At 45.1% G+C, this 11071-nt stretch overlaps 3 non-coding genes across 3 annotated transcripts; all 3 read right to left on the reverse strand.

Moving 5' to 3' along the window:
- Positions 1 to 5393: 5393 nt before the first annotated feature.
- trnad-guc (transfer RNA aspartic acid (anticodon GUC)) lies at positions 5394 to 5465 on the reverse strand. The gene has a single exon. It is a non-coding gene; the product is annotated as a tRNA-Asp (tRNA).
- A 2621-nt stretch (positions 5466 to 8086) lies between these two features.
- Positions 8087 to 8158, reverse strand: trnad-guc (transfer RNA aspartic acid (anticodon GUC)). Its single transcript has one exon. It is a non-coding gene; the product is annotated as a tRNA-Asp (tRNA).
- Positions 8159 to 10796: 2638 nt separating this feature from the next.
- On the reverse strand, positions 10797 to 10868 carry trnad-guc (transfer RNA aspartic acid (anticodon GUC)). The gene has a single exon. It is a non-coding gene; the product is annotated as a tRNA-Asp (tRNA).
- Positions 10869 to 11071: the final 203 nt, after the last annotated feature.

Raw genomic sequence — 11071 nt, forward strand, 5'->3', positions numbered from 1 at the left:
TCGGGGAATTGAACCCCGGTCTCCCGCGTGACAGGCAGGGATACTAACCACTATACTAACGAGAAACTTCCAATTGGTGAGCCACGCTTGGCCAACTGAGGGTTTCTGCGCCTCTGAAATCACTCCATTTACTGAAGATGCTCGATTTGTCTGCGAAATCAGTAAAATCGCGGCAACTCAATACCATGTGGAAAGGAAGATCGTCCCATGTTAATTTTGGAAGACTGGATGCAGGATCACCCAAACACTTCCGCGTGTTTTGAGCTGTAAATATTGAGGCGGTTGTTCACTTCAGACCCTGACATCTGCAGGCGGGCTAATGGCAGCAATATTCACGCGATCAGTTCCAGTAGCATGAGATTCCGCAAAAATTATATCGGAAAGTATGTTTGGCTCCATGTAAAGTAAAAGCAATTTCAATTAACCAGTTGCCTAAACAGGGCCACTACTTATATAGTCAGCAAGCAACATTATACATCAGACTTTTGTGCAAATCAGGAGATGTGTTTTTTTGCTTTTCCCAGAAAACACATTGAATTAAACTGTCTTGTTCACCATCACGACACAGTATGAAGAGAGATGGGATCGGCAGGTTCCAAAATCACGAATCACGTCGACGGTGGTTACATTCGTGTCAGACGTGTGTCGGCCAAGGGCACATTGTCTGAGGGACTGGGTCTGCGTGGGGCAATTATGATATTCAGTACACTGTCAATGAGATTTTGTTCCCCTTTTCTTCGTAATAATAGACAGAGTAGTGAAGCAAAGAAGACATGAAAGACAAATTCAGGAACCACGGTTCAGAAGGGTCCACTATGCGTCACTTTACAAGACATTTCTTGGAATGAGGCTGATGCGTGTTGAGAGATGATCCGGTTCATCAAATTTATACATTTTGTGTCCAGTTTTTGCATTTTCATCACGGTTCGAATGCCGTTGTTTAATATCGCGGCGTGCAGGTCATCTGTATCGGCGAATCTGTTCCTAACCAGTAGCTGCGAGTCACTGTCGGATCCTGCCTGAGTTGGTTGAGTTGACCGTTGGAGAAATCTCTTTGTATTGTATCGTTTTTGCGAGTGCATATCGTGTGCGACAAATGGCGCATGTTGAAGGCAGCGTTTTTCTTTTACGGGGCAAGTGTGGGAAATGAAGAAGGTAATGTGTCCGTTTCGCTGACCCAAGCATTGCACAGAAATTTTGGTGCGGGCGGTTTTGATGAGCGGTCTCAATTCCGCACTGTTGATTGCATCTCTGGGGCGGTGTGCCTTGGCGGATTCGACAGCCGATGTACCAATTCTAAAAAATCATTCCACATTTTTTTCTGGTAAGGTACACACTCTCCCCGTCGGGGAATTGAAACCCGGTCTCCCGCGGGACAGGCAGGGATACTAACCACTATACTAATGAGGAACTTCGATTTGGCGAGCCACGCTTGGCCAACTGAGGGTTTCTGCGCATCTGAAATCACTCCATTTACTGAAGATGCTCGATTTGTCTGTGAAATCAGTAAAATCGCGGCAACTCAATACCATGTGGAAAGGAAGATCGTCCCATGTTAATTTTGGAAGACTGGATGCAGGATCACCCAAACACTTCCGCGTGTATTGAGCTGTAAATATTGAGGCGGTTCTTCACTTCAGACCCTGACATCTGCAGGCGGGCTAATGGCAGCAATATTCACGCGATCAGTTCCAGTGGCATGAGATTCCGCAAAAATTATATCGGAAATTATGTTTGGCTCCATGTAAAGTAAAAATGATTTCAATTAACCAGTTGCCTAAACAGGGCCACTACTTATATAGTCAGCAAGCAACATGATACATCAGACTTTTGTGCAAATCAGGAGATGTGTATTTTTGCTTTTCCCAGAAAACACATTGAATTAAACTGTCTTGTTCACCATCACGACACAGTATGAAGAGAGATGGGATCGGCAGGTTCCAAAATCACGAATCACGTCGACGATGGTTACATTCGTGTCAGAAGTGTATCGGCCCAGGGCACAGTGTCTGAGGGACTGGGTCTGCGTGGGGCGATTATGATATTCAGTACACTGTCAATGAGATTTCGTTCCCCTTTACTTCGTAATAATAGACAGAGTAGTGAAGCAAAGAAGTCATGAAAGACAAATTCAGGAACCACGGTTCAGAAGGGTCCACTATGCGTCACTTTACAAGACATTTCTTGGAATGAGGCTGATGCGTGTTGAGAGATGATCCGGTTCATCAAATTTATACATTTTGTGTTCAGTTTTTATATTTTCATCGCGGTTCGAAGGCCGTTGTTTAATATCGCCGCGTGCAGGTCATCTGTATCGGCGAATCTGTTCCTAACCAGGAGCTGCGAGTCACTGTCCGATCCTGCCTGAGTTGGTTGAGTTGACCGTTGGAGAAATCTCTTTGAATTGTATCGTTTATGCGAGTGCATATCGTGTGCGACAAATGGCGCATGTTGAAGGCAGCGTTTTTCTTTTACAGGGGCAAATGTGGGAAATGAAGAAGGTAATGTGTCCGTTTAGCTGACCCTACGCATTGCACAGAAATATTGGTGCGGGCGGTTTTGACGAGCGGTCTCAATTCCGCCCTGTTGATTGCATCTCTGGGGCGGTGTGCCTTGGCGGATTTGACAGCCGATGTACCAATTCTAAAAAATAATCCCCAATTTTTTTCTGTTAAGGTACAAACTCACCCCGTCGGGGAATTGAACCCCGGTCTCTGGCGTGACAGGCGGGGATACTAACCACTATACTAACGAGAAACTTCAATTTGGTGAGCCACGCTTGGCCAACTGAGGGTTTCTGCGCCTCTGAAATCACTCCATTTACTGAAGATGCTCGATTTGTCTGTGAAATCAGTAAAATCGCGGCAACTCAATACCATGTGGAAAGGAAGATCGTCCCATGTTAATTTTGGAAGACTGGATGCAGGATCACCCAAACACTTCCACGTGTATTGAGCTGTAAATATTGAGGCGGTTCTTCACTTCAGACCCTGACATCTGCAGGCGGGCTAATGGCAGCAATATTCACGCGATCAGTTCCAGTGGCATGAGATTCCACAAAAATTAGATCGGAAATTATGTTTGGCTCCATGTAAAGTAAAAACGATTTCAATTAACCAGTTGCCTAAACAGGGCCACTACTTATATAGTCAGCAAGCAACATTATACATCAGACTTTTGTGCAAATGAGGAGATGTGTATTTTTGCTTTTCCCAGAAAACACATTGAATTAAACTGTCTTGTTCACCATCAGGACACAGTATGAAGAGAGGTGGGATCGGCAGGTTCCAAAATCACGAATCACGTCGACGGTGGTTACATTCGTGTCAGATGTGTGTCGGCCCAGGGCACAGTGTCTGAGGGACTGGGTCTGCGTGGGGCAATTATGATATTCAGTACACTGTCAATGAGATTTTGTTCCCCTTTTCTTCGTAATAATAGACAGAGTAGTGAAGCAAAGAAGACATGAAAGACAAATTCAGGAACCACGGTTCAGAAGGGTCCACTATGCGTCACTTTACAAGACATTTCTTGGAATGAGGCTGATGCGTGTTGGGAGATGATCCGGTTCATCAAATTTATACATTTTGTGTCCAGTTTTTGCATTTTCATCGCGGTTCGAAGGCCGTTGTTTAATATCGCCGGGTGCAGGTCATCTGTATCGGCGAATCTGTTCCTAACCAGTAGCTGCGAGTCACTGTCCGATCTTGCTTGATTGTCTTATTATTCACGAGTTGGTTGAGTTGACCGTTGGAGAAATCTCTTTGAATTGTATCATTTTTCGAGTGCATACTGTGTGCGACAAATGGCGCATGTTGAAGGCAGCGTTTTTCTTTTACAGGGGCAAATATGGGAAATGAAGAAGGTAATGCGTCTGTTTCGCTGACCCACGCATTGCACAGAAATATTTGTGCGGGCGGTTTTGATGAGCGGTCTAAATTCCGCACTGTTGATTGCATCTCTGGGGCGGTGTGCCTTGGCGGATTCGACAGCCGATGTACCAATTCTAAAAAATCATTCCACATTTTTTTCTGGTAAGGTGCAAACTCTCCCCATCGGGGAATTGAACCCCGGTCTCCCGCGTGACAGGCGGGGATACTAACTACTATACTAATGAAGAACTTCGGTTTGGTGAGACACGCTTGGCCAACTGAGGGTTTCTGCGCATCTTAAATCACTCCATTTACTGAAGATGCTCGATTTGTCTGTGAAATCAGTAAAATCGCGGCAACTCAATACCATGTGGAAAGGAAGATCGTCCCATGTTAATTTTGGAAGACTGGATGCAGGATCACCCAAACTCTTCCGCGTGTATTGAGCTGTAAATATTGAGGCGGTTCTTCACTTCAGACCCTGACATCTGCAGGCGGGCTAATGGCAGCAATATTCACGCGATCAGTTCCAGTGGCATGAGATTCCGCAAAAATTATATCGGAATTTATGTTTGGCTCCATGTAAAGTAAAAACGATTTCAATTAACCAGTTGCCTAAAGAGGGCCACTACTTATATAGTCAGCAAGCAACATTATACATCAGACTTTTGTGCAAATCAGGAGATGTGTATTTTTGCTTTTCCCAGAAAACACATTGAATTAAACTGTCTTGTTCACCATCAAGACACAGTATGAAGAGAGATGGGATCGGCAGGTTCCAAAATCACGAATCACGTCGACGATGGTTACATTCGTGTCAGAAGTGTGTCGGCCCAGGGCACAGTGTCTGAGGGACTGGGTCTGCGTGGGGCAATTATGATATTCAGTACACTGTCAATGAGATTTTGTTCCCCTTTACTTCGTAATAATAGACAGAGTAGTGAAGCAAAGGAGACATGAAAGACAAATTCAGGAACCACGGTTCAGAAGGGTCCACTATGCGTCACTTTACAAGACATTTCTTGGAATGAGGCTGATGCGTGTTGAGAGATGATCCGGTTCATCAAATTTATATATTTTGTGTCCAGTTTTTGCATTTTCATCGCGGTTCGAAGGCCGTTGTTTAATATCGCGTGGTGCAGGTCATCTGTATCGGCGAATCTGTTCCTAACCAGTAGCTGCGAATCACTGTCGGATCCTGCCTGAGTTGGTTGAGTTGACCGTTGGAGAAATCTCTTTGTATTGTATCGTTTTTGCGAGTGCATATCGTGTGCGACAAATGGCGCATGTTGAAGGCAGCGTTTCTCTTTTACGGGGCAAGTGTGGGAAATGAAGAAGGTAATGTGTCCGTTTCGCTGACCCACGCATTGCACAGAAATATTGGTGCGGGCGGTTTTGATGAGCGGTCTCAATTCCGCACTGTTGATTGCATCTCTGGGGCGGTGTGCCTTGGCGGATTCGACAGCCGATGTACCAATTCTAAAAAATCATTCCACATTTTTTTCTGGTAAGGTACACACTCTCCCCGTCGGGGAATTGAACCCCGGTCTCCCGCGGGACAGGCAGGGATACTAACCACTATACTAACGAGGAACTTCGATTTGGCGAGCCACGCTTGGCCAACAGAGGGTTTCTGCGCATCTGAAATCACTCCATTTACTGAAGATGCTCGATTTGTCTGTGAAATCAGTAAAATCGCGGCAACTCAATACCATGTGGAAAGGAAGATCGTCCCATGTTAATTTTGGAAGACTGGATGCAGGATCATCCAAACACTTCCGCGTGTATTGAGCTGTAAATATTGAGGCGGTTCTTCACTTCAGACCCTGACATCTGCAGGCGGGCTAATGGCAGCAATATTCACGCGATCAGTTCCAGTGGCATGAGATTCCGCAAAAATTATATCGGAAATTATGTTTGGCTCCATGTAAAGTAAAAATGATTTCAATTAACCAGTTTCCTAAACAGGGCCACTACTTATATAGTCAGCAAGCAACATGATACATCAGACTTTTGTGCAAATCAGGAGATGTGTATTTTTGCTTTTCCCAGAAAACACATTGAATTAAACTGTCTTGTTCACCATCACGACACAGTATGAAGAGAGATGGGATCGGTAGGTTCCAAAATCACGAATCACGTCGACGGTGGTTACATTCGTGTCAGAAGTGTGTCGGCCCAGGGCACAGTGTCTGAGGGACTGGGTCTGCGTGGGGCAATTATGATATTCAGTACACTGTCAATGAGATTTCGTTCCCCTTTACTTCGTAATAATAGACAGAGTAGTGAAGCAAAGAAGTCATGAAAGACAAATTCAGGAACCACGGTTCAGAAGGGTCCACTATGCGTCACTTTACAAGACATTTCTTGGAATGAGGCTGATGCGTGTTGAGAGATGATCCGGTTCATCAAATTTATACATTTTGTGTTCAGTTTTTATATTTTCATCGCGGTTCGAAGGCCGTTGTTTAATATCGCCGCGTGCAGGTCATCTGTATCGGCGAATCTGTTCTTAACCAGTAGCTGCGAGTCACTGTCCGATCCTGCCTGAGTTGGTTGAGTTGACCGTTGGAGAAATCTCTTTGAATTGTATCGTTTATGCGAGTGCATATCGTGTGCGACAAATGGCGCATGTTGAAGGCAGCGTTTTTCTTTTACAGGGTCAAATGTGGGAAATGAAGAAGGTAATGTGTCCGTTTAGCTGACCCTACGCATTGCACAGAAATATTGGTGCGGGCGGTTTTGACGACCGGTCTCAATTCCGCCCTGTTGATTGCATCTCTGGGGCGGTGTGCCTTGGCGGATTTGACAGCCGATGTACCAATTCTAAAAAAGAAATCCCCAATTTTTTTCTGTTAAGGTACACACTCACCCCGTCGGGGAATTGAACCCCGGTCTCCCGCGTGACAGGCAGGGATACTAACCACTATACTAACGAGAAACTTCAATTTGGTGAGCCACGCTTGGCCAACTGAGGGTTTCTGCGCCTCTGAAATCACTCCATTTACTGAAGATGCTCGATTTGTCTGTGAAATCAGTAAAACCGCGGCAACTCAATACCATGTGGAAAGGAAGATCGTCCCATGTTAATTTTGGAAGACTGGATGCAGGATCACCCAAACACTTCCACGTGTATTGAGCTGTAAATATTGAGGCTGTTGTTCACTTCAGACCCTGACATCTGCAGGCGGGCTAATGGCAGCAATATTCACGCGATCAGTTCCAGTGGCACGAGATTCCACAAAAATTAGATCGGAAATTATGTTTGGCTCCATGTAAAGTAAAAACGATTTCAATTAACCAGTTGCCTAAACAGGGCCACTACTTATATAGTCAGCAAGCAACATTATACATCAGACTTTTGTGCAAATGAGGAGATGTGTATTTTTGCTTTTCCCAGAAAACACATTGAATTAAACTGTCTTGTTCACCATCACGACACAGTATGAAGAGAGATGGGATCGGCAGGCTCCAAAATCACGAATCACGTCGACGGTGGTTACATTCGTGTCAGATGTGTGTCGGCCCAGGGCACAGTGTCTGAGGGACTGGGTCTGCCTGGGGCAATTATGATATTCAGTACACTGTCAATGAGATTTTGTTCCCCTTTACTTCGTAATAATAGACAGAGTAGTGGAGCAAAGAAGACATGAAAGACAAATTCAGGAACCACGGTTCAGAAGGGTCCACTATGCGTCACTTTACAAGACATTTCTTGGAATGAGGCTGATGCGTGTTGAGAGATGATCCGGTTCATCAAATTTATACATTTTGTGTCCAGTTTTTGCATTTTCATCACGGTTCGAAGGCCGTTGTTTAATATCGCGGCGTGCAGGTCATCTGTATCGGCGAATCTGTTCCTAACCAGTAGCTGCGAGTCACTGTCGGATCCTGCCTGAGTTGGTTGAGTTGACCGTTGGAGAAATCTCTTTGTATTGTATCGTTTTTGCGAGTGCATATCGTGTGCGACAAATGGCGCATGTTGAAGGCAGCGTTTTTCTTTTACGGGGCAAGTGTGGGAAATGAAGAAGGTAATGTGTCCGTTTCGCTGACCCACGCATTGCACAGAAATTTTGGTGCGGGCGGTTTTGATGAGTGGTCTCAATTCCGCACTGTTGATTGCATCTCTGGGGCGGTGTGCCTTGGCGGATTCGACAGCCGATGTACCAATTCTAAAAAATCATTCCACATTTTTTTCTGGTAAGGTACACACTCTCCCCGTCGGGGAATTGAACCCCGGTCTCCCGCGGGACAGGCAGGGATACTAACCACTATACTAACGAGGAACTTCGATTTGGCGAGCCACGCTTGGCCAACTGAGGGTTTCTGCGCATCTGAAATCACTCCATTTACTGAAGATGCTCGATTTGTCTGTGAAATCAGTAAAATCGCGGCAACTCAATACCATGTGGAAAGGAAGATCGTCCCATGTTAATTTTGGAAGACTGGATGCAGGATCACCCAAACACTTCCGCGTGTATTGAGCTGTAAATATTGAGGCGGTTCTTCACTTCAGACCCTGACATCTGCAGGCGGGCTAATGGCAGCAATATTCACGCGATCAGTTCCAGTGGCATGAGATTCCGCAAAAATTATATCGGAAATTATGTTTGGCTCCATGTAAAGTAAAAATGATTTCAATTAACCAGTTGCCTAAACAGGGCCACTACTTATATAGTCAGCAAGCAACATGATACATCAGACTTTTGTGCAAATCAGGAGATGTGTATTTTTGCTTTTCCCAGAAAACACATTGAATTTAACTGTCTTGTTCACCATCACGACACAGTATGAAGAGAGATGGGATCGGCAGGTTCCAAAATCACGAATCACGTCGACGATGGTTACATTCGTGTCAGAAGTGTATCGGCCCAGGGCACAGTGTCTGAGTGACTGGGTCTGCGTGGGGCAATTATGATATTCAGTACACTGTCAATGAGATTTCGTTCCCCTTTACTTCGTAATAATAGACAGAGTAGTGAAGCAAAGAAGTCATGAAAGACAAATTCAGGAACCACGGTTCAGAAGGGTCCACTATGCGTCACTTTACAAGACATTTCTTGGAATGAGGCTGATGCGTGTTGAGAGATGATCCGGTTCATCAAATTTATACATTTTGTGTTCAGTTTTTATATTTTCATCGCGGTTCGAAGGCCGTTGTTTAATATCGCCGCGTGCAGGTCATCTGTATCGGCGAATCTGTTCCTAACCAGGAGCTGCGAGTCACTGTCCGATCCTGCCTGAGTTGGTTGAGTTGACCGTTGGAGAAATCTCTTTGAATTGTATCGTTTATGCGAGTGCATATCGTGTGCGACAAATGGCGCATGTTGAAGGCAGCGTTTTTCTTTTACAGGGGCAAATGTGGGAAATGAAGAAGGTAATGTGTCCGTTTAGCTGACCCTACGCATTGCACAGAAATATTGGTGCGGGCGGTTTTGACGAGCGGTCTCAATTCCGCCCTGTTGATTGCATCTCTGGGGCGGTGTGCCTTGGCGGATTTGACAGCCGATGTACCAATTCTAAAAAATAATCCCCAATTTTTTTCTGTTAAGGTACAAACTCACCCCGTCGGGGAATTGAACCCCGGTCTCTGGCGTGACAGGCGGTGATACTAACCACTATACTAACGAGAAACTTCAATTTGGTGAGCCACGTTTGGCCAACTGAGGGTTTCTGCGCCTCTGAAATCACTCCATTTACTGAAGATGCTCGATTTGTCTGTGAAATCAGTAAAATCGCGGCAACTCAATACCATGTGGAAAGGAAGATCGTCCCATGTTAATTTTGGAAGACTGGATGCAGGATCACCCAAACACTTCCACGTGTATTGAGCTGTAAATATTGAGGCGGTTCTTCACTTCAGACCCTGACATCTGCAGGTGGGCTAATGGCAGCAATATTCACGCGATCAGTTCCAGTGGCATGAGATTCCACAAAAATTAGATCGGAAATTATGTTTGGCTCCATGTAAAGTAAAAACGATTTCAATTAACCAGTTGCCTAAACAGGGCCACTACTTATATAGTCAGCAAGCAACATTATACATCAGACTTTTGTGCAAATGAGGAGATGTGTATTTTTGCTTTTCCCAGAAAACACATTGAATTAAACTGTCTTGTTCACCATCAGGACACAGTCTGAAGAGAGGTGGGATCGGCAGGTTCCAAAATCACGAATCACGTCGACGGTGGTTACATTCGTGTCAGATGTGTGTCGGCCCAGGGCACAGTGTCTGAGGGACTGGGTCTGCATGGGGCAATTATGATATTCAGTACACTGTCAATGAGATTTTGTTCCCCTTTACTTCGTAATAATAGACAGAGTAGTGAAGCAAAGAAGACATGAAAGACAAATTCAGGAACCACGGTTCAGAAGGGTCCACTATGCGTCACTTTACAAGACATTTCTTGGAATGAGGCTGATGCGTGTTGAGAGATGATCCGGTTCATCAAATTTATACATTTTGTGTCCAGTTTTTGCATTTTCATCGCGGTTCGAAGGCCGTTGTTTAATATCGCGGGGTGCAGGTCATCTGTATCGGCGAATCTGTTCCTAACCAGTAGCTGCGAGTCACTGTCCGATCTTGCTTGATTGTCTTATTATTCACGAGTTGGTTGAGTTGACCGTTGGAGAAATCTCTTTGAATTGTATCATTTTTCGAGTGCATACTGTGTGCTACAAATGGCGCATGTTGAAGGCAGCGTTTTTCTTTTACAGGGGCAAATGTGGGAAATGAAGAAGGTAATGCGTCTGTTTCGATGACCCACGCATTGCACAGAAATATTTGTGCGGGCGGTTTTGATGAGCGGTCTAAATTCCGCACTGTTGATTGCATCTCTGGGGCGGTGTGCCTTGGCGGATTCGACAGCCGATGTACCAATTCTAAAAAATCATTCCCAATTTTTTTCTGGTAAGGTACAAACTCTCCCCATCGGGGAATTGAACCCCGGTCTCCCGCGTGACAGGCGGGGATACTAACTACTATACTAATGAGGAACTTCGGTTTGGTGAGACACGCTTGGCCAACTGAGGGTTTCTGCGCATCTTAAATCACTCCATTTACTGAAGATGCTCGATTTGTCTGTGAAATCAGTAAAATCGCGGCAACTCAATACCATGTGGAAAGGAAGATCGTCCCATGTTAATTTTGGAAGACTGGATGCAGGATCACCCAAACTCTTCCGCGTGTATTGAGCTGT

This window comes from Scyliorhinus torazame, chromosome 25 (genome assembly GCF_047496885.1).
Source record: "Scyliorhinus torazame isolate Kashiwa2021f chromosome 25, sScyTor2.1, whole genome shotgun sequence".
NCBI classification, from domain to species: Eukaryota; Metazoa; Chordata; class Chondrichthyes; order Carcharhiniformes; family Scyliorhinidae; genus Scyliorhinus; species Scyliorhinus torazame.